This window comes from Centroberyx affinis, unplaced genomic scaffold, assembly GCF_046629955.1.
Source record: "Centroberyx affinis isolate AG114_WGS23_722 - 3 ecotype Tasmania unplaced genomic scaffold, CSIRO-AGI_Caff_v1 ptg001521l_1, whole genome shotgun sequence".
NCBI classification, from domain to species: domain Eukaryota; kingdom Metazoa; phylum Chordata; class Actinopteri; order Beryciformes; family Berycidae; genus Centroberyx; species Centroberyx affinis.
This window is the reverse complement of record NW_027279983.1, coordinates 14,766-39,224: the sequence shown is the minus strand read 5'-3', so window position 1 is coordinate 39,224 and position 24,459 is coordinate 14,766. Positions and strand designations below refer to the sequence as shown.

General features: G+C 41.2%; 1 protein-coding gene across 1 annotated transcript in view; it reads left to right on the top strand.

Moving 5' to 3' along the window:
- Window positions 1-24,459, top strand: part of LOC139650610 (synaptotagmin-2-like) — a 65,197-nt gene that overhangs the window by 26,738 nt on the left and 14,000 nt on the right. The window contains exon 3 of the mRNA XM_071527327.1: window positions 13,479-13,552. The gene's annotated coding sequence lies outside the window, so the exon portion shown is untranslated. The remainder of the gene's footprint in view (window positions 1-13,478; window positions 13,553-24,459) is intronic.

Below are 24,459 nucleotides of genomic sequence, written 5' to 3'. Positions count from 1 at the left end.
TGGACATTATTTAGGAAAGAAATCTGAATAATTAATTTGGCCATTCCACTCTCAGAAATACATGTTTTTGTCTGTTAACATGCAGAATGATAAGTGCACATTATGCATGTCAATGATGTTGATAGTTGTTATTTCCTACATGCCATCATGTTTGATTTGTGTGTATGTGTTGAGAGAGATGTGACTCTGAGGGAAGCACCATAGTCCTAATGACATTTGCCTGAAGGCCGACTATAAAGAAGTGTGCTGAAACTTCCCCCTTTCTTACTGATATCATGCCTTTCTTACATCAAGCCTTTCATCTCTCTGTTGATTTGTCATGTCCTTTGATCACTGTGCATGCATTAGTTTAGAGTATGAATCTCATAAGGATTGACCAATGAGATCATTTTGAGTATATGATGCAACAATGTGGCAGTGGACATCAGTGGACAATTGTTTTTAACATCGGGCATGGCAAGTAGAGTCTATGAATTTCCCTTAAAATCTGTGCGAGTGAACGCAGAGAATACATTTAACAATTTGTTCAAGTTATCTTCTTCCCACGATAATTGAGAATTTCTTGAAATGGCAGACCGACACAGATCATGATTTAAAAGAACTAGAATGCGTTGCAATTCATGAGAATGTAGAAGTTAGAATGGAACACCAAAACACTAATTAACGTCATCACTTTTCTTTCTAATGGCTTCCTCTGTGAGCATACAGTATACAAAACAGATGTAAGAGAAAAATAGACACTCAAATGTTCAGTTTCATTGTTAAAATCCACTTAGTATGTCTCAGAAACAGAAATGTTCTGTGCTGCAGATAGTGATACGGTGATACCACCTTCCATTTTCACGGATGTGTAGGCTTACATATTCATTTGTAAACACAATACAGCTCTCTGTAGATATTGACCTTGTGAACTCAAATATGTGAAACCCTTTAGGAATAACAGTCACACTATGAGCGACGTTGTTGATGGGTCACTCTATTCTGACTGTGGGCGGTGCAAGACTCTCTGATTGCATCTATGTACTTTTGAACAGGCAGATCATGTATTTTTTGTTGCTCTGGTACTGCCAGTCATAATGCTACATTGTTTTAACGTGTTAACATTGCTAGCGGGCAAACGCTAATTAGGCAGCTTTAATAAAAAAACAACCAGAAAAAAGTCAATAAAATTTCTTTCAAGCTTACCATCACCCCCAATGATGGATGCAACCATGCTCCAAGCATCGTTTTAGAGATATTTATTCCTGTAGTCTTTCAAATGAAAGTTATTGAGAACTGGGAAGCTTTGCATGGCTGGAATTGACCCATTTTGCACTTGCCAGGCAGAACTATTGTTCATAGAATGAAATCACATCACTAGGGAAACAAGGAAGCGCCGAAATCTGATGACCGCAAAAAGTTCAGCTGGGGCCAACAAGCTTGTTGACCGACCTCACATTGGCCGGGTTCCTGGTCGCTCAGCTCTACAGGAAATAAATAGACTTTTGGCTAGTTTTTCATTGTGTTGCTCACAGTCTGAATGCACGGTAAGACTCTAAACTGCACAGTGCCATTATAGAGTATAGTACTTAACTTACACACATTGAAATTGACATTTCCTCCTTATCTAGTTTCCCAGCACACTGCTGGAATGTTTAAGAATCTCTTAAACATTCTTTTCATTTTGCAGCCTCTCCATTTTCATATTACAAAATGGAAGGAAATGAACCCAAAATGGAAAAGCTAAATAGCAACTCACTGTGGAAGTTACAGTAGCTGTGCATTATCTATTTGAACACTATTAAACATAAATATTTGGAAACGCAGCTTGTGCTGGCAGCTGAGCTGCCATTGAAAGCACAACATTATATTGGAGCATTTAGTAGATGCTCCACACAGCCCCAGATTCATGAAGCGTTTGCACTCTGTGTAGAGTTTGCATAATCTCCAAAATGACAAAATCAGAATGCAATGCTATTCAGTTGGAATGTGCAATGAGTGAAGAGCATGCCTAGTAGCACTAGCAGACAAATACAGCCACATTTTGCCTATGCTAGTCATGCAGATGTAAAACATGTTTTTTTTTGCACACGGCACCCTGAATTTGCACAAATAACATCTTTTGCAATTGAGCTTTTTAAAATGGCTGCCATCATTGCTTCCATACACAGGCATCATCTCCCACAAGTCAGGCGGGCAAGCAAGAGCGATGGTATACCACCCAGGATTATTTCTCTTCCAACTTTCTGAAACTGAAATCATTTGGAGATATGTCAATATTTATTTAATGGAAATGTTGAGTGACATTAAACCCTACCAGCCCCTAGGGTGCTGGTCTTAAAGATGGAGTGTGCAGAATGTGCTTGCAACTAATGATGAAGTGGTGCTGTTTGGGTGCAGAGGACTCTTGAGGAACATTTACAGCACAATGATTTGCAAAAACATTCTTAGTGAATAAGATGGAAACTGGGCTATTGGCTTGAGCAAGTGAAGAGTAAAGAATCAATTTATTTGACCAGACAAGGACAATCAAACTAAATCAGGGACAACATATTTTGTTAAACCAATGGATTAAGTACTTAAAAACTACTAAACTACTAAACTGAGCACTCTGACAAACCTCTCAGTTTCAAAACTCGTTAAAATATCTCTGTTTACATTTTTATGGCATTTCTGCTTTATTGGACATTTCACACCAGGAAGAGACAGCAATGACTGTAATGCCTGGAGAGAGAGAGGGGGGATGAAATGCAACACAAGTTTCCATGTTGTCAACATAGCAAATAATTAGAGCGGTCATTCTTGGACAGAGTGAATGACAAGACACAATATGGAGTTTGACATGCAGAATAACTGATCATCAAGAACATAATGAGAACCCACAGTGACTTGGTTCTTGTGACATATCAGCCATTTTGGGACATAATGCAGTCTCCTCAGCACCGTACAGTGGCTGTTGTGTTTTGCACTGGTCCAACACACTCCTTAAATAGCTCAATGAGTTCTTGGAACGGCTGAGTTAATATTGGATGAAGCCATTACTCCTTTGACAGATACCAAAGGGAAGTAATATTAATTATATCGAATGTGCTATGAAGACAGTGAATTAATCAAAGCTATCACAAAGTACAAGACCCCAGAAAAGCCAAGTTCATTTTGGAAGGTTCAATTTGTACTTAACATCGAGTCCTTATTGATATTCACATACACTGTTTTAAAATGCATGCCGGTTGTTTTAATTAACGTTGCGCGTAATGAGTGAATTATTGCAAGTGAATGCCATTGCTTATTTCAAAATAGCACAGAAAGAGTCAGCACAAAGTGCGTGTGCAAACTGAATCCAAGGCTTTGTCAGCGATTAGTCAGATGTCAGCGAAACGAGCCTTTAGCCCTCAGAGCCAAGGCGACGCAGTATTGAAGTCTAAATACAGGACATTTAGTTTCTGCAGGAGCTGTAGGCTAAGCTTATAAAGACCAACCAGGGAGAAGGACCCATAGACCAGAAGCAAAATCACCCTTTCCTCCCTTCATGTGGAGGCTCAATATTTAATGATGCTTTTTTATACTGTCTTTTTCAGTAGCATCCAGAGAAATGTTTTCTCTGTAGCACCACTGTGGCCGACGTGAGAGACAGAATGTAACAAGGCCAATATAAATATCTTTAGATACCATGTGTTTTCCTCATTTTCTTCATTCTGACCCACACATCACTTTACCTATACTTTCTAATCTACGATTCACAGTGGAAATCGAGCCAAGCTTTAGGATCAGTGTTTCTCTGTACTCCTGTGCACACAGCAACCGTTGGCTTTGACAAGCAGCAGATGGTGTGCTGTACACTGATTTACTGCTGCATAGCCGGGGGTGCAGTATTTTTTGCAAGCCTTTCTCCTCCTGAATAATTAATAGAATACTGTCAGTTGTGTGTATAGTATTTCACATATTGTCAATGGAGTGGAAAGATTTGCCGTATATAATGTGTTTTCTTCATGGCATTCTGGTTTTTAATTGTGAGGGCATTAGCTCACATCTGTTATGATGCAGTATGAGGTAGAAATTACGGTTACTTTGATGATAAAAACTAATTTAAAGTAATGTAGTAATGTTATGGCCATAGTTATAAACCAGGGATTACTGAACAAGATTGCAAGGGTGGACAAAGACAGGAATTTAGTAGCAAAGATTGTTGTGGAGAGAATTGGATGTTTTATGAATTACTTGCATTAATTACACTACATTACATAATGGTTAACATGGTCTTAAAACCATGGCTTGCTATTGTCAACAAGGCAAATAAAGGTGTTGCAATTTTGACTTTAAGAGGCAGAGAAACAGTGAAACAGTGATTTATAATGTTTAGGTCTTGTCTCCTGAGCCCCTCTGGCTGGAGTAATTACATCATGTGGGGCTGCAGTTGAGCAAAGTTCCAAAACTGTGATTTAATGACTTAAACAGAAAAGCAACAAATCGGGACACTTTATGGCCATGTCCGTGATGTTTATTATGCCCTTCCCAAAGAACTTTGCCTCCCATGTTACTCATGCACTGTCCTGCTGGGGCAAGTGGATGGGCTCATAAACCGGACCTCTAGTGAGTGTCACCCTTCTGGAGAATTCACAATGCACTTTGGCTGAGAAGTCACTGCTGCAAGGTGTTGGAATATTTACTAGCCAAGCCCCTAAACTGTTTGTGCTTTCTAGCCAACTGACATTGGCTGCCAACAAAGTCTGGTGGCTCCAGTGTGATACAGTATATAGGCTACAGGCAGGTATCTGTTTTTGAAAATGTTGTTTAATGGGAGTGCCAGATTGAATTGACACATTTTATATGCAGGTGCTATGTTCTCATCACCTGCACCTGGTAATACAACTAGCACTGCTGTGATTAGCTGAATTTAGTGATTGATCAGTTCTTTCCTATGCCACCAGGCTCACATGTGGGTGTACAGTGGGACCGGGTAAGAGGTTAACTGTCTTTATATGGATTTGTGTTGGTATTGATTCAAGTGACTCTTGCAATAATGGTCTTCTAATGGTCGTATTCCATTGACTGCTCATATTACACTAAAGGCTACACCTTGTTATACACAAGAAGATTAAATGGAAATTATAAAGTGTAATGAAAAATGGCCGTTGATCATGATGCTGATACTGAATCTCACTGTCAGCCTGAAAATAAAGCAGGTTTGGCATCAATACCAGCAAAATATAAAATGGATGAACAGAAAGGGACAAAGCACTCACTTTGACTATACAGAAATGTGAAATCTCATAATGGCTATTTTGAACATGAACTTTAATGCTATCTTTGGAATAGTCATCCAATTTAGGCACCTTAAAGTTCATAGCTGTTTGCTGCTGGAAACTGATAAGTGCACAATTACCGTAGTGTTCCTAACGGGCATCGATTGGTCTTGTCTTCTCTTCCCCTCCCTCCATTGATTGTTGATGCAGCTCTCAGATTACAAGGCTATGTGAGGGCAGGTGATAATACTCCAGCGTCTGGCTGCGTGCGTCCTCTCGTCTCTCACATTGCGTCCGTATGAGTGAAAGTCAAACATTATTTTGTCGGCACATCTTTTCGCATAAATAAATATGACCTACTGTGGAGTTGATCACTGTGAGGTATTCCATTATGATGGTTTTGAATAATTTATTTCTATTCTACACGTTGCATAGAGAATTTCAATGGTGGGACTTATTGTTGGACCTCAACACACAAGAGCCACATGCCTCAGGACGATTCAGGGTATTCATCCATGACATGGGTTAACTTACCTTTTAGGTTTATAGACCACATAAGACATCCATGCAATCTCTCTGCTATAACATTTGCTCTCTGTACCTGAAAAATACAAATTCGACAAATTCACATTGTTTAGATATTTTGATATAAACAGGTGGTGCCTATCAAATTTGTCTCTGAGAAAGTATTGATACTACAGATAATGTTTTTGGAATTCAGACTGGTGATGTTGTATGGAGGCGTAATGGTAGGAGAAACCCTTGAAAGATAACATTGAGAGTTCTCATTTTAATTAGAAATGGATGTGTTAAAGCACATGTCTTTGCCTTTCTGTAGTCTTCCCTGTGCTAGTATGTTTCGAAGGTCAGCACTTAATTTAGTTTTTAATGAATGCTTAATTGAAAAAGACTCTTCCTCTACTTTACAATTGATCTCATAGTTAATTATTACAATGTTCTTAGGTCAAATCTCTGCATCATTCGGCTAGAGACATTGACTCCAGGAAGACAGGGGAGAGATGTATTGAAAATTAATGGCATCATTTTCAAAAAAATAAATTCACCACTCTTTTATACAGAATACATTTGAAGGAGTCCTCAGAATAGGGGAAGAACATATTGTACCGCTGACACTCCAGCAATTTTCACCCACAAAGGTGTTAGATGTCAACAGTACAGGCTTTAAATGAGAGATCATTATTATGGTGGGAATCAACAACCCAAAGGAAGCCTGTGAAAGCCCAGGTATTTGTACACTGCATTGTTCAATTCATAATGTTGTGGCTCAGCTGTATGCATCAGTACAGATTCTATGCACAGCAATATAAGGCCAGTTCCTCAGTGACAATAAGAATCAGTCTCGCAAGACAGACATGAAATTGTCAATAATATGCACATTAGTTGTATTATTCGGTGCCATATTACAGCATCAAACATTTAGAAAATATTATTAGCTTATTAGCCATTTCAAATGTCATTATGAATTCAGCATTTTCTTACCTTCATCACATTGCTTTAAAATTCCTTTGTTACTCTAAGTTCAAGCCGCATTCTCTGTATATTTTACGGTTTCTTCAAGTTATTCTATTTCACAGATTTGTCAAAAAGCTTGTTATCACATATAAAAAAGACAATGTGACAACAAAAAAAGAGTGTCTCTGTTTTGTGCTAGGTCTACCTGTAACTGTGCAGTGAGACTGTGATTTCCATGATGCAGCGTGATTATGCGGTAATGAAAGTCAGTTTTTATGTGGTGCAAGTGGATCGTCATGAGAGGTTAGCTGTCAGACTCGGTCTGTGTTTGACTAATGGCGCAGTGGTTTCCAAGATTTGGGCCTGCTTGTAATGGAGTTCACTGACGATTTGAAGGTGAATGATCCCCATGAGCAGCCACTCTGTTCGCCACTTGCGGCTTGTCTATCATTTGTCCTACAATACCTTTGACCGCATCACAAGTACAAAAACATCCACCCTCTGTTGAATAGTTTCTCACTTCTGCAGTCCATGAAGAGGCCGGGCAGTTTGCATTCTCGACCATTTCTGACCTCCAAATCATAGCATACTGTTAGAAAAGAAAGAGAGTATTGTTTTAAGAGGTACTCTAGTGTTGGTTTAGTACAGACGTTTAGCACACACCAAATGATGTAAAAACAGAGTTGAAAATCAAAGCTCTGTAGCCTGAATTTCAAGGTTAACCAGGGTCTTCAGTGAGCCCCATCCTCCTCTAGCTACAGATAGACCTCAGTAGGTAATGTGGTTTATAATGTTGAGAGGCACTGTCTAAACGAAATAGCTGCTTGCAGAGCACAACATTACTAAAACTTACTTGACATTTATAAGGGTTTATAGTTCCCCTGGGGAGTTTGTTGTTTTTCTAGCACTATAGTGCTCTCAGTAAGTATGAAGTCTGGGGGCTTTTCAGATGAGTGTTTTTCCCTTTTCTTTGTCTTTGTACAGTTTGTCTTCTTTCCCATTATAGTCAACCAATTATTTCCATTATGATAAAGAAATGCAATCTCAACACAATTAGATTCAGTACAATTAGATTCATCAGCATTAGAATTCATGCAACAATGCACAATATCAAAAGGTAAACAGACATTTTCTTATTTCCTTCACAATATTTTATCTTTTGTCTGTCCAGTATGGCTTTTCAGTGTAACGTCACATTCACTGGGCATCCAAGGAGAGGAGCAATTAATCTAAAATTGTGTGCTGTTTTGTCCCAGTTGTTGACCATTTCTCTGGGACTGGATGACGGATAGCCTTATTTCTGCACATAAACACAGGTCTTGTCTCGCAGTGAAACAGGTAGCTGGAGGGAAGTGGGCGCCCTCCACCAGGATTTATGAACAGCAGCTTTTGTGAGAAATAGCACTTGGTTCACAGAAGTGAACTAGGATCATCGTTTTCCTAAAGGCTTTGAACACTGACAAAAGCGGCCCAAAAACCAAATCTCTCTTGTTGGTCTTTGCACACTGTGTCATGAAACTGGCGGTGCAATTACCTTTTAATTGCCGCTGGGCAGGACATTGAAATTGATTTGATGCAGCCATTTCAAATTTAGCTGAGATTGGTCTGCAACCCAACACAGTTGTTTGTAACCTGCACCGCTGATTGAAGAAGATCTCTGCTAAAGGGCGTTTTATATCACAGCCTCTTGTTATGGAAGCCATTTTCAATCACTTACATTTTTTCGCGGGTCAACGTAATGACAGTGTGATCTCACTGGGCTTATAGATAAACCAGCAGCATGCACAGTGTATCAGGGCAGCGGAGAGCAAAGGCTTTGCCCAAGGCTAAGCGATTCTTCTCAGGAGGGTCGCTTTTTATGAAGCATCATAAACAAGAATGAACAGTGTCAGCCATGACCAATTCAGAGGCAAAATACTCTACAATAACAGCAACAACAACACCACGGTGTTTTCATGCCCATTCACAAAATATTAGTGAGTGCACTCCCTAACTTCACATACACTGATGGTGATTTTCACAGGGTTCCAATGAGCCTCAAAAATCCTTGAAAGTTTGTGGATTTGAGAAAAATAAAAAATAATAAAATAAAAAACATTTTTGGTTTTCTCTCTGGACCTCTCCCTATCTTAGCATCAATAATTCACATCCTAAGGAAAAACCTGCAGATTTGAATTAATATAGCAGCAGTTTTAAAATGGATGATTTCGCAAGTATTTCTTGACTTGACATGATCAGTAAAATATCAGGCCTCTATGATGTCTAATTTTGACCAACATGATGTCTGCCCCAAAACATGACAATTTAGAGACCCTGAATTTCAGGGAACTAAGACCAAAGTCATTGAAAAGTCCTTGAATTTGGTGTCCAAGTGAATGCGGGAACCCTGTTTTTAGTCACACTTACCATCAAAGGAGGCACAATTCAAATTCAAAAGAAGTGAGGATGAGTTTTGATGGAAAATCCTGTGCTCCTCCTCTCTCTCCTCTCTCTGTACTGGCTGTATCAGCAGCGTAAAGAAGCCAAAGTGTCGTTGCGATGGCTTGTTTCTGCTGACTGTGAAAGACACCCACAGTCAGCAATCTGTCATATAGACAACCACCCATCATGCCCTTCTCCCTCACGCTCCATGGATTAACAGTATAGCCCAGGGCAACCTCCACCTCTATATATATTCAGACACAGTGCCTAAAGCTGCCTATACAAAAATGATTTGAATAACCTGCCAAACTATGCAAATTAATTGACACCAATTCCATTTCCAGGTAGAGTGCAATGTGAAAGTTTTTGACCCAACTGCCATATCTGATAAGATTTATATTTACTCAGCTCTTCCTCACCCTTATGTTTCTCTTCATTCTTTTGTCAGTTGGCATCTAAGTAGGGTTGACTCTCCTTCACACTGCTGCACACGGCTTCAATTCCCCGTTCTGCCTGGGCTTTTACACTAAGATGTAACACATGGCTATTTTAGAAAAGACTGCTTTATACAACTCTGTAGGCTTCACATCAGGGTATGACGTTGAAATCACTCTGTGAATGTAAAGCCTGTCAAACACTCTCACATTAGTTGTATATACATGGATCTCAGATGAAATGGACTTCCTACAAGCAGAGAGAGAGTGTGTGTGTGCCTCTGTGTGCATGCACGCATCCATCCATAAATGTTTACTCACATTTGTTTGTGTGAAAATGTGTATTTTGTGTGTTATCAGAAGGCCAAGTTTCTTCTAATGTGTTCATTTGCCTTCTAGCTCTATGTTAAACCCCTGCATTGCAGCACTGCCAGTGGGATTTCACGAGGCACAGCCCTTTTTTTCTTCAACCCTCCATCCTCACAATAGAGGGATTAAATTTGGGCCAGATCCCCCCTGCGTGGAAAGCTCCACACTCACACATGCGCATCTTCCAATGTTCATAGGCTACGCTCCAGAGAGCGCGGGGCAGCAGAGAGCCCCGAAAGTCTTCTGTAAGCTCCCCTTGCCCCACATGAATTTCCCTCCCCTGTCTGTGTGGGAGCAGCAATCATGGAGAGCCACGTGTCTTGGAGACAGAGACAGGAGACACAGACACGGAAAGAGAAAGAGAAAACACAGGATCCTCAGGGGCTCGGCAATTCAAGTGCTGCCTCACTAGCTGCACAGTAATCTTGTTAAAGAATAGAAAGGCTGTGTAGTTTGGTGACAAGTGACTTTTCCAGTTGTTGGGACTACATGGTCCTCTTCATCAACCAGGGTTGATTTGGGGAATAAGAGGCAACATAATTTAGAAACTGTTCGATACACAGTGTAATGGTCCAATATATTTCATAATAAGTGTAGAAAATATTGTAAAAGGACAGAGGACCTCATTGTCCTTTCCTGCTGTAAAACAAAGGAGAATTCAGACATTGCATGCAACTATTTATTGACCCACATTTTTTATGTAACTAGACCAAACCACCTTTACTAAATTGGCATTGGCTTATCTATGTTCATTTCATTTGGAAACTTCAGTGGATTGGCAACAAGAACCAATGAAATGTGAACTTGTAATGGACACCGACAGAGAGACTCTTTAACCGATTCTGCTTCATTTTTCTGCTGCTTATTTCGGTCTCTTGGGGAAACAAATAGGTAGGGGAAAGATCCAATTATCTTCACCAAGAGGCAATTCCCTTTTAAAGTGATTGTATCTCAGAATCTGCACATTAGCATTAGGATCTGTCTACCCTACAACTGACTGAACCAACTAGCCAAGTGGAATTTTATATGTCCCGAATCCAGATGGTATATAATTTATGTTCTTCCTATTGTATGATTATATTAGTATACGTATATAACAGACTAGATAACTCTTACATTGAGATGTAAAGATGAAGGATGTAAGGATATAAATTAGGTTTGGCCTTGTGTGACTTTTTATTTGCATTTGTGAGTTTGTATTTATGTGAAAGAAGATTCAGCAGTCCTCAGTGTTTGACTTGTTTTCCTGCAGGTCAGCTTTTTATCTGAAATAAAGAGCGTGTCTCTTGTACCAGAGGAGGGCTGGGCTGTGAAGCAGTGGTGGGCATTGCTTTTCTCCTCCCTGTCACCGCGTCCCCTCAGCCAGCTGCAAACAACTCAGCTTGACAGTTTCATAGTGTTTCTATGAGGACTGCAGCAGGATTGCGGTTGCTATTTCACTGTGCTGGAACCTAAAGAGTCTGGAGTCCGTGACGACTGTCAGATGGAGACTATATCCTCCTCCAAGTACCGTGAAATTACTCTTCATTCTAGTGCTGATTTTTCTTCATTTTTGTGTAGAAATGTTTTGAGTGGGCGCGTTAGAATTAACCGATGACTAACACTAGGTATTAAAAAATGTTACCTTTCAGTATTTTACCAGTATTTGTTGTCAGTTTAGATTTTACAGCTTCAAAAGGTATCGGAAAACTGGATTATTTCAATCGATCTCAAGGAGATTACTTTCTTATGGACATTTCTATGGGGAAAATCAACTGGTTTGACTGTGTAGAAAAGCAAATGCCATGTGCGCATGACTCACGGAAAAAAAAAAAATGCCGTTCTGGTGATAGGCAGATTCACAAAAGAGGAAATGCTAGCTTCTTGCTCTTGTGTGAACTGTTTTCCTTCACTGAAGTACACAAATTGGAGTTGGTTATCTGTCCCTGTGGATGTCTTTCATGATACACTTACAATAAAGCAATTAAGTCCAGTGAATCATGAAATTGATTGTTTTGCCAAAATAGGGGGAGGAAATTGGGCCACAAATAGAATATCCTCAGAGGTCTGCTGAAGAGCACTGACAGAATTTGACTGATTGTAAAAATTCTCTCAGTCTTTACTATTTCTCAGTGCATTGTGATTTGCAGCCATTCAAAAAGTAGATGCAGTAGATAGTCCTTGGCCATGTTATAGCCTCATGAAAAGTGACATAGATTCTGATTGTTATTTGGAGAAGGTTTACCATGGATGATTGAAGCGCTTTCCATTTCCATGTGTGACAGGTTTGACTTTATTTTCCTAGAAAAAAAACAGTCTCATGTGTTGTCATGCTCTGTGTTCCATCGTTGCCGTTAGTCAAGATAAATGTTGTCTGTGTGGAGAATACTGGGGTGCGGCGTGATTCGTTTTCTAATTGAAGTCAGTCAATGGAGAATATCGAGTACAACATCTTGCTATGGAGGGGGTCTTGAAGAAACCTTTAGTCGGGTCATTTGGTTCACCTAAAACTAGAAAGAGGAAGCTTGTTGCTTGGGTCAGATTCTGATTTATCTCTTTCCGAAGTCATTAGTATGGGGGTTTTCATTTGTCGACACTTTCATGTTGTAGTTGTCAATAAAGCAGCTCAATATGCTAAAATATTTATACAGGACTGATTAATTAAATTACACAAGCAAACCCTGAGAACATAAGTGTGGAAACATTTGGTTAATAAGGAGGTGCAAAGTGAGAGACCAGTAGAATATTTTAGGATGCTGTGTTATGAAAGCTTTCTATTGACTCAGGTTTGAACTGTGTGTAGGTTTGGGAATGGGGAAGATGACTTAGGTAGCATACAGATTCTTAGCCTTTTGCGAGTTAGACAGTCATTAGGGTGGCGCTAGGATAATGGCAATGAATTAATTCAATAAATGTGGTGAGCCATAATCCATGCAAGGGATGGCTTACAGTTACGATTCATTAGTCCTCCAGTTTTGTGAACCAAAAGTTTTGGCTTCAGGCACATATCAGCTTGTTTATGCGAGAGGGAGACAGCTGTCAGAACCTCTTGGTACATGCTTCTTCCCTTGGTTCAAATTGGTTTTTATTATACCACTGCTCTGTAAAAATAGTGAGCAAATGGAAGGTTTCATTTGTTTTTAGCTTTAAATTTGTTTCGTTTGGGTTGTTAACCATACTGGTTCATCGGAGCACGGTGTGAGTGACGATAACCCTCTGACTTAAGGCCATGGATCATCTTGAACTGATAGACACACCAGCTGTCCTGCCTCCTTATCAGTCACACACATATATACTTTTACAGGACCAGAGGAGCTTGAGCTTGAGCAGCCTCAAAAGTCTAGAATGAACTGCATATTACCTGTATTTCCCTAAACAAATTTCTTTCAGAGATTTCAACTCAGATAATTTATATAAATCATTAATTAACTGTACATGGATGAGCTCATTTTTCCATTACCTCATGATAACAAAGCTTTCCAGAGCTGAAATAGACAATTGGTTTTGTACAGATGCTTGTCTGATTCACATTTTCGAGCTATGCGCCTCTCAATTCACAACATCTTTGTTTCTCTTTCAGGTTTTCCTGTTTCTGACTGACAACATTCTCACTGTGATTATCTCCAGACACCTATTAAGATTCAAGAATTGGCTGTAAGTATCCCACCAGCGAAGATAGTTTGTGCATGAGTAAATATGACTCGCGCTCTGGGCCAATACTATGTGAACTTAGAGAGAAGGAGAGAGGGAGAGAGAGAGGGAGATAGGGAGAGAGAGAGACCGAAGTGATGGGGAAAGGGGGGGAGGGGATTCTCCACATCATAAGAGCAGCCACTGTCATTGCTGTGATTGGCCCTGGCCTCTTTAACTGGAGACAGCTCACTGCACATTGTTACATGCTGCCATCCTCTGCAGCTTCCCTCTCAGAAATATCATCCATTCCTAGTCGTTTCAGAAAGCCATTTGCCTCCGTGCCCCTACTGTCCGCTGCAGGCATGGCCCAGATGGTGAACTGTCTATGGCTGGATGCTCTCCGAAACTGTCCAGCAATATATCACTCTGATGAGCCCTGGAGAGAGGCACTTAATTGACCTGAATGGCGAAATTCTGTTGATTAATTAATTATTTGGTAGACTAGAAATTAATTCTTTGTCTAGCATGATTAGTTTTAATTATTACGTTGCTCACATCGTTTCAAACTAAATGACTATTTATTTTAGAGGAATAGTTTTGTTTACACATTCAATCCAAAAAATTAACTGTACAGTAGATTACTGTGTGTGTACATGGATTTGAACCTTGCATAATCACATGTTTTGGACTCCACTAGATGTCAGCATGAAACCCTGAGCGGTGGGTTTTCCCCGCTCTTCCATCTGCTCTGAGAAAAGGTCTGTGTCTGCCAGGGAGCAGGGAGCCCACTGCAGTGTAATAGGGAGGACAGGCGTGGTGAGGATGAAGGTGCAGCCCACTGTGAACTAGCATGATTTACTGTAGGATAGGGCCTTTATGCGCTAGTCTCCAGCATGCCCTGCACTCTTCAGCACTCAGCTGATTAATCAGAGTCATTTCCTTGAGTGATGGAAGCTGGAGAGCCTTAGGGGCTGGAGCGAGCGAATAACCCCCAGCGGACAACAGCCGCGCCTGGGAAGACAGATATTGGACGCTGCTTTTACACTGGAACTATTGCTACAGCCGTCTGCCATTATTCAGGCAACACAGCCGTGTGTGCAGCCTCATCAATATTAACATTGATCAGCACAACATCTATTGAATGAGAATTTATTCCCTGGGGCACTGTTGGTGCAGAGTTTGTTCTTTGAACATGCAATGCCATTAGTATAAGAAACATGGTCTGAAGAGAAACACAGTTCTCTATCATTTGGCATTCTGCACAGTTGATATAGTCTATATTACTAACATGAATTTTGACATTGTTATTCTGGGGGTCAGGCATGTCTTAGGCAGTTTTTTCTCTCTTGATGATATTTTTTCCAGGGCAACTCATAAATTCAGCCTTATCTCATGGTTCAGTCTTAGGGGGATTCAGCGACAACAGTGATGTTGTACCTACTAAATTCAGATAGATTGAACAGCAGTGTGCAGACAGATTAGAGAAACATGGCTCTAGCAGAAAGATTTCCTTCTCACCCTGCCAGATCTAAAGTGGGCCAAACACAAATGAAAGGTATTATGCTTTGGCAGCGGGATATGCAGAGAAATAGACTCTCAAGTCACTGCCTCGTGGCATCTCCTCACTTCTGCCACCTCCACATCCCAGCACAGACGTACACCCAGATCTAATCCCCTACTGCCAGCCCCAGTGTTGCACATTTTCCACATTTACATGTAGGAGGCATTCCCTAAAGAGATTTGGTGGAGATTGGGGAGGTGCAACAATGCTTCAGTGATGTGTTTAGAGCCATCATAGACATGGATCCTGTGAGATTCACTTGATAAATGGGCATGCTGGATGCTGTCTTTGTCTGTGTGCGTGTGTGTGTGTGCTCATGTGTGCCGTATGTGCAGTATATATCAGCTGTATCTTCATGTGTTTCATTGTAAATGACTTGATGAACATGCTGCATTTCTTTGTTCATTTGTCACCTGCATAGAGCTAAAAGGACTGTTTTTTTCTTTTCTTTTGACAGTGTTTTCTGTCTTCTCTCCTATTTTCAAAGCTCTGTTGAATAGCTCTGCTGTGTGTAACACTACGCCTTTCAGAAATGCAGCCACTTTGTTATAACATAGCCATGTGATCGTTGCACAGCAAAACACATGGCAATACATGTGATTTTGTAGAAAAGGCTGGTGAGCATAATGCATTTTAATGGCTTCCCACAGTCATTGATGGCACGGCTTTAATACATTGCTGTAAGCTCACTCCATGCAGTTAGTCTCCACAACACACATGCCTTATTAAATATGCATCCTAAGTTGCACTGAATCTCTCTGGAGACTTGGCCTGTTTAGTTGAAAGTAAGGTTCAGTCTGATGGAGATTTCTGTTTTTTTTTTTTTTTACTGAATTAAATTATGACTGATTACTAGTGTATCTGGTGTTTGCAGTGGCAGTGATAGTCAGCAGTATAGAAATGCATTGAAGGAAACTATGGTGAGAGTGTTCATAATGGCCATCTCTCATTGCAAATCACTATCCTTTTCCTCTGTCTCATGTCTCTTAGGCCAGGTGCCAGTTTTACTCACCATGGGTTTACCCAGTGTGCTGTGAATCTTGTCTGGATCAATACTCTGTTCCTACAGAGACACTGAATCAGACCTGCATATAGGTTTCAAGGCACTGGGCTGTAAGATATCACTTACGATGCGTAAAAGGGTGCACAAAGGAATACAGGGTTGACTAGCTTTTACAGTTGTAATGGCACAAACCTCTTGTGTAGACATCATGCTACATTCTTGATATGAATAGAATAGAAAACACAGAGCTTTATTTGGTCCAATTTACAGTGGAAGGCTGCCATTTTACTGTCAGTCCACGCAACAACACACACTAATATGAAGACTGAGAGCTGCAGGAAGACTGTGTGCTTCTGCCGGATGAGTTGAAGCAGCTTTCCAGGTGTGGGTCTGCTTCTGTAATCTTCAAGTTTCCTCTGCTTGGTAGACCGGTACAGTTGGAGGGCTTTAAGTGGCTGCTTTGTGACCAGCAGAGTTTTTAGTGAAAAGTTTGCAGTGTGGCACAAAATAACTTGAGACGGGAGAAAGAGTTATGAGGACTTCTTTATGATGAAACAGATGCTAGGTGAAGATAAAACCATTCCCTGGTTAACAAAATGTGTAGAGTTGTGCTTTTTCTATTTTTCATTGTACGAGGATTATTGGGATAGCTTCACTGGATCAACTCCTATAAATACTAGATCATCTCTAATCCAAAGCCAGCAATCATTTATTACTACTTGGAACCAATGCTAAGAAATGGTATTGCCAGAAACAGTGAACAAATTACATTCCCCTCTCTCCATTTGTGTTTTGAAATTGCAAAAAGCCATCTTTCTCCCTTCCATTTTCAGTGATTGAGACCTTATTGATTTCCGTTTCGAGTGCTCATTGCTGGCCAATAAGGAGGCTGATTCACTTAAGGGAAGATGATAATTCTCTGTGACACACAATAATGCCCAAAGGGCTCCAAATTGTCTGGTTCAGCATTGGTGTTAAGAGACAAAGTGTGTCTCACCTAGTCATTGAACAAGAAGATTTAAACAGTAATATGCCTACTGTCTGGAAAAAAACGCAATATTGGACAAAAATAGCAAAGCAAGAAAAGAAGTCTACTAAAATGAGCTAAGGGATCTGAGGCGTCACTGTAATCATCAGACCATTGCATGGTTGATGATTTTGTACATTTATTTAGTATTTCTATTGTGAATTTTTATATTATTGCAATTTTTTATAGCCTTTTGCGTGATTTCATATCACTGGACCATACAGATGATCATCTTTACCAAGCTTCATTTTTACTTTATAAAACAGCGTTGGAAAAAGATTAGTTAGTCACCAAATGGTTTTTGAACCATACCAACAACCCTTATAACCACGCTGACATATATTCTACTTTGATATACACCCAGATAGTAACACTGAACACTGTCCTGCCATTGTCATAAGGTTAAAATCTTACTCGATGACAACGGGAGTGGTGTAAATCAAAGTCCAAAGACATAATTCAGATAAATGGATAGAGAGATGGCGAGAGAGAGAGAGAGAGAGAGAGAGAGAGAGAGAGAGAGAGAGAGAGAGAGAGAGAGAGAGAGAGAGAGAGAGAGAGAGAGAGAGAGAGACTCGGCAGCAGTCTTATTTTCATCTACTGTCTTTTCATGCAGTGCCTGTCTTGTATGCTCTGGGCCATATTTAGGGCTGGCTGCGCTCTGTGGAGTCCCTGGCGGTCTGGGTGTTGGTTGGACAGGATAGTATATGGATTCTTTTGGATTGCCCTTACGTGTTGGACTGGGGCACAGAGCGCTGCATACAGCACCTTGTGAGCAGCATCACAAATCAGTGGGCTGAGTAGTGAGCACTGGAGTGGAGGGAGAGAGGGTGGGGGAAGAAGATGGAGAAAGAGCAAGGGGAAAGGGAGCAGGGAATGGGGAGGGGGATCCATTCAGCGGGGGGAGTGACAGAGAGAGAGAGAGAGTAGAAAGAGGGAGAGGAGGAGGGGATTGAGAGAAAGAGAGGTGGGGGTAGTCACAGAGAGAGTGAGTGAGTGTGTATGTGTGTATGTGTGTGTGTACGGGAGAGCGAGTAGTGCTGCAGTGGAAACAGCGCGAGGAGGACTGCAGTTTCTGGTGCTGATGGGAGAGCGGTCGAGGGACGCTATTAAGGCATTGTAACATTAACCCTAAGTGCCTCTTTGGTGAATGGGCTAGCCTGTCGTGGAGAATAAGATTAAGGAAATACTGTAGTACCGGTAAGGGTGTATTCCAACTCTCTTCTCAGCATTGCTTGAACACTTCATGGGAGGAATGTGGAATACTGTAGGGCTGGAGGGGCAAATGATGCTGTCCTGTGTTGAAGTTACAGCAAGATTGGGCATTATTGCACATTTAGGTGAAGATTTTTATGGGCTGCATTCTGACTTGGGTTGTCTGTTTTGTTGGTTTTACTGTAATGCAGGTGCTGTGTCAGTCATGCATGTTACTACCTGGCGCATGTGGTCCAAACTTTTCTGAAAGCTAAAGCTTAAGCTGAAGTGCAGAGAGAATGTCTTGTGCCAGATCCTGATCTGCCTCGGGATCTGTCCTAGGGCCTTGTCTTAACACAGTTTGCATGCGGTCTGTGTAATGATTCCACATCAGGGATTGTTGCATGGGGCTTTGTAAGGTGGCGTAGCTCTGGATCTCGATTATTCTCATTGATCATGCCTCATTTAGCTCTGCCTGGTGGGTGTAGTACCTCTTTCCTGGAGAGTGTCCAGGAGGCTGCCCTGCTGACAGCTGCTCTGCTTTCCCCTGTAGCTACGCTGGCGTCTCTCACAACCTCCCTGAACACTGAGAAACAACCAAAGTGGAGCCAAGAAAGCAGCACACTATACACCAAAATACCCCAGGTCTACTGTATCGCATCCGGAATGTAGGCGAAGAGACACAAGCCATGGCGCACCTTATCTTCTGAGACAGAGTAGGCAGACATAAAAAGGGGCTGACAGTTATGCTGAGGAGTATAGAGAGGGGTGGGGATTTTATAAAGTGCTGCAGGATGCTCTTTTTTATGCTGTCTCCCATGGGACATATAGCACAGGCAGCACTGTGAGGGGGCAGTACCAAGGACAAAACCTATCTTGGGCTGCTTGTACCTCTTAGTGCTGACTCTCTGGGCTCTGCACTAAGCCTGTACTTTGTACACAACAAAGACTTAGGATAGGATAACATCATTTTTCACTAGCTCAAAGAATCAAATTTCAAATTCTTTACACCACCCAACTCAGTAGAGGAATATTCCTATCAGCCAATCTAGGTGATAATCTTTGAGATGTTATTGAGAGCCTAAAGTTTTTGGCCCCTGTTTGGACCCTCATACTATTTCAAAACAAATCCAAATAATGCGATTTTCCCATTATGCCCGAGGAGAATAATTTATTCCTCTGTCTTCCTTCATAGGACTCTGTGTCCTGAAGTGACATCCTGAAATATAAACCAGGTTTATTCTGTCCCCAGAGACGGTCTCTGGTGTTGTAATTATCAGAGACAGTCACTGGCGTGTATTTGGAGCGGTCACATGACCGTTCCGGTTTCAGACTAGGCTACAATGTAAACAAATACAGTGTGGAGGATGTAAGGAATCATATAGTACAGCTGGATGTTTACGGTTGATGCATACAGCTAGATTGTATATTTCATGAGATTACAGAGTGTGCCACCAGCCAACAGCACATACCACTTTCATTAATTTGCTTCCTGGTGAGATTCTCCATGTTTACTTCACATATATGCAGAGTGCAGAATACTATTTGATACTGAGAACGCTCCAAAGGTTCTTTATCGGCAGGCTCTAAAACATTCGGCAGGCTCATTAAGTCCATACCTCAGGCTGCCGCTCCCAGTGGCTCTCACACTGAGAAATATTCTCTCAGTCTCTCACACAGAACCAGAGAAATAAGAGGATGCTTTGAAGTTCACCAGTCTTATTTTTTCCGTCAGCTCCCTCCCCAAGACGGCAGCTGGTGACCGAATGCTGGAACTGTTCAAAGAAAAAGAGAAAGAAAAGAGGCTCATTCTAACTGTGCAGCCTGTATCCTGTCCTAGAATATCCACTACAGTGTATTGCTTGAGTGGGTGTGCCCCTTGCACCCACATCACCCATCTGTTCCTACTTCCTGATGAGCCACTGGAGCGCTCTCTCATAGTCAGAAATTTTGTGTATCTCATGCTGAGGTATTTCGAGTTTTTTTATCTCCGCTTATATTTGGAAGTGTTCCATGGGTGAAATCATTGTAAAGATCACAAAACCAACTATGTTGGACTCTGAGAATGAGTCTTTCCCTCTGACACATAAGCACAACGCGCTAACATTGTGACTGCTCAGCTGCTGTCAGCTTCTCACTCCAGGTGAGAGCGGAGTCTGCCCAGTCCTGGCCCCAGCCCATGTGTTGGTGTGTTGTTGGCAGACAGTGGCAGAGAGTGGCAGTGTTAAACGAGCAGACGCTGTCACCAGTCACGGCTTCCTGCTGTGCTGACGGGGCATTTTCACCACTCTTTAATCTTTAGAGGAGGGAGAAAAAACATGCCAGTTTTTGTTGTGAGCCTTGCTACTGGCTGTTTTTTTTTCCTTCCCTCAGTCTCATCTTGGAGGAGAGGATTTGGGGATGGTCAGATAGAGCAAAATGTGCAGCAGGGAAAGACTGCTGTTGAGAGTCTGCAAAAGGATTTTCAGTTTGTTTCATCATACTGCAGATGTTGTGTGTAACAGTTACAATGTTACATGACAGTCTTTTCATTTTGTGTGGTTGTACACTAACATTTGACTTGCAGAAAGTTACACATATCCAATTAGACTGAGGCAATCAAAACAGATAATTTCCTAACTTGAGATCAGATATTCTTTTGCAATCTCCGTCTCACAGTCCCTACATAGCAGCTACATATTTTTGTCAGTTTTCCATTTTAAAACAAGAGGCTAGCATCTCAGTATATGTGGCCTATCTGCATTGCCGCAGACGCCCTCTCCTCTTTCACATTTTTTTCCACACAGGCTTACATGCAGATTGGGTCACTATCTCTGTGACAGAATGATTAATCGACCTATCAGGGGACAGGGAAAGGGGTTGTGCTGAGGGGGAGAGGGAGGATGTATAGCAACTGGCTGTAAATGATCCCTGCAGCTCCTCGCTCAGCATTCAAACAGTAGCACCTCCCACCTCCTTTTCAAGGATCCCTCCAGATAATAGCTGAGTCACATTCAGCTGCAGGTGAAAATAACCATTGTTTTATCTACACACGCAGGTTTGTAAATGAGCCTCTTGGGACGGCCCTTTGGGTCAGCGCACAATGGGATGTATGGGCGAGAGGCTTTTCTCTAATTCTCTTCAATGAGATAATCTGTGAAGCCCTCCTTTTGACATCCTTATCTCGGTCCGCGCCCTCAGCTCCAGTCATACTTGCACTTTTCTGATTTCCTGATGCTCTTGCATTTTTTTGACATATGGGAATTATTGCTCTGCTGACATCTTTGAGTGATGTGTTTACTGGTCATAGTCTTCTCTTGTGGATGCTTGTCGTGTGTGTGTGTGTGTGTGTGTGTGTGTGTAGGTGTGTGTGTGTGTGTGTGTGTGTGTTTGCATTTTAAGCATTCGGAGGCTGTACTCAAGGGTTTGACTCCTCAGTAAATGTCCTGTCCTGGAGGGCTGCTTAATCAGTTCTGCTGACAGCGTTGAAGATCAGTTGCTGAGTGAATGTGTAAATGTCATCCACCATGTTGTATGTTGACCTGGAAATCACTATGCAGGAAAAGGTGTACACCTAACTGTGAAAAATGATAAATGATTTTATCAGTTCACATAAGCAAAAAGGCATGAAGATTTGTTTTGGGGAAAAAATGTAAGATGGGCATCAGTCAAATAAGCATTTAACATTGTTGGCTTTATTAATATGTTATCGAACAGTGATGCTGCCATTAATTGCAGCTACTTGGGGGTCTAACTCCCAGCCTGACTTAAGTAAGGGGACTTATCTGTGTTTTGAATAGGTGAAAAGGAGAGAGGGTTGAACAGAATTTTCTGAATGCAGAAATTCAGTGCCTTATTAGTTGAATTTAAATCTTTAATTAGTGTAAGGCAAATTACAGCACCCTGACTGAAATCCTTGGCATCCTTCCATGTTTGTTGTGCGGCAAAAGAAGGCTCTTGGTCAGGAGTAGTTTCAGAATCTGGCTCTGTCACACTGTTTGCCTCCCAGTATTGCTCTGTGCAGTGTTTAAATGGATTTGCCAGAGCTTTTTCCAGTCTCTTGGCTCTCTATCATGAAATGACAAAACTGGGGCTGTTTTGCAACTACAGTAGGCTACCTTGCAGAAATGTGTCTCTATCACACACTCAGCACATATCTTTTTGTCGATTACAGTTTAAATCAATTGAACTGCAGGTTTTTACGTAGACTTTATACGTACAAGTGATAAAGGAGAGATAAAGGGCTTCACAGTGTATCTTTATGCTACTTGGTTCAAAGGAAAAATAGAAGGAAAGAAGAAAGATGCAACTAAATGAACTGTTGAAAATGTTTAAGGAGTAATGCTGTAGAGTCAAAGTCTCAAACTCTCACAAACTCAGTAAATAGACCTTTGCAACTATTCAGTTGAGGTTGGGAATTTAGAGCATTTTCCAAAGGCTTTATCGATCATGAGATCATTTAATGAATGATAGGGGAAATCAGCCTTCACATATAAATCCCTCTTAGATTCAGCTCAGGTCAAGCTCCACACAGTATCATCCTTCGGTGGTAAATAACGAGCAATGCACCCATCACAGTATCCCCACTGTAATCCTATTAAAACTTGGCCAAAATGAGACCGTTATGACTGTGGGAGCCCCAAGTCCATTTCAGCAGGAGTGAATTACCATAGAGTACCAAGAGTTCAGGAACAAAGCTGCCCATTATCTCTAATTGAAACAACACCACCATCTCAGCTCAGCTGTCTGAGTACAGACACATGGAGACTCAAGTTACCCATTTTAATTCAATAGCACATCATTACAAATCATCCCATGCTGTATAAGACTGACTTTAAAGGAGCAGGGAGGGACTGAACCTGCTCATACTGTAATCTCAGCATGAGTCAGGCACCAATAAACATGATCAAACCTATCTAATGCACTGTCTTGAATCGGTGTCTAATAAACAAACACTGCCCCTTGTTGTTCCTAATGTTCAAATACACATTTAGAGCTGAAATGACTCCAGAAAGGTCACTGGTCAGCTGTGACTCAATGCTAGTTGAGCCAAAATTCTATTTCTGTTTCTATGAACAATCCCTTCAAGTGCGTTTATCATAAATGTAAGTGCAGTGTCCTATCTTCGAACAATTACCCTTTAATTAATTTCCTCGATAGCTTATGCGACTTGACTCATACCTAAAATAACTCAGCGCAATTTGGATGAATACAGGCGCTCGGCACTAAAGTACAAACACAAAAATCAGAGCAAATACACACAATTTTCACAAAAAGATAATCCACCCTGCCGTGAAAGAATGCCATTTTGCATAAAGGTTGCAGTGGCCTAAATCTCAAATTATCAAATTAATATTCCATCTTGTAAGAAAATCCTTGCTAGTAACTAACTTCTTGAATTGGGTACTTTTTTTTAAATAATCCAACACAGCTCACTGTAGCAATCACATTAGTGAGATTTAGAGGAAATGGAGCTGCGCAGGATGCACGCTAGTTCAGCTGGAGGCCAAGCACACCGCCCATTCACGCATAACCCGTAATGTCACAGATGGCAAGAGGCCTCATTGGGGGTTGAATGCTTACATTGGGGTCACATTATTCAGATTGTTGTGTATCTCTCAGGACCCTGGTTAATGTTTAGTTGTCAGAGACCCTGCGACAACCAAGCAGCCACTGCTATAGTTCACCCTGCTATGTCTTTGAATACAGCAACCTTTTCACAATGCCTAATATTCAATACTTAATTTGCCGCCCCAGTGCTCCTGACAATTGCCCCAAGCTGCAGCCACATGCTCCCATGACCAATTCTCTGTTCATATAAAGTGGCCATTTTGAAAGTGAGTAGTAAGGTATTTCTACGGTTTTAACCATGGATTTATTTCTACATATGAACCAGAATGAATCATGTACATTTATATTTAAACACACACACATGCATGCACACACGCACAAATAAACACACACTAACATAGATTGGCCACTGGCAGACAGCTGTGTGAATTGGTATTGAGGCATGTTGTCAGGGCCAGGGGAAAACAAAGGACTTGGCCGTCTGGCTGTAGTTTGTTAATTAATTCTTGTTCGGGGTACTTGTTGTTGTGTAATGAAACAGCTGCATGACTTTAGCTCACTCTCCTAAGGTTGTTTTCTGTTGGAATTGTCTT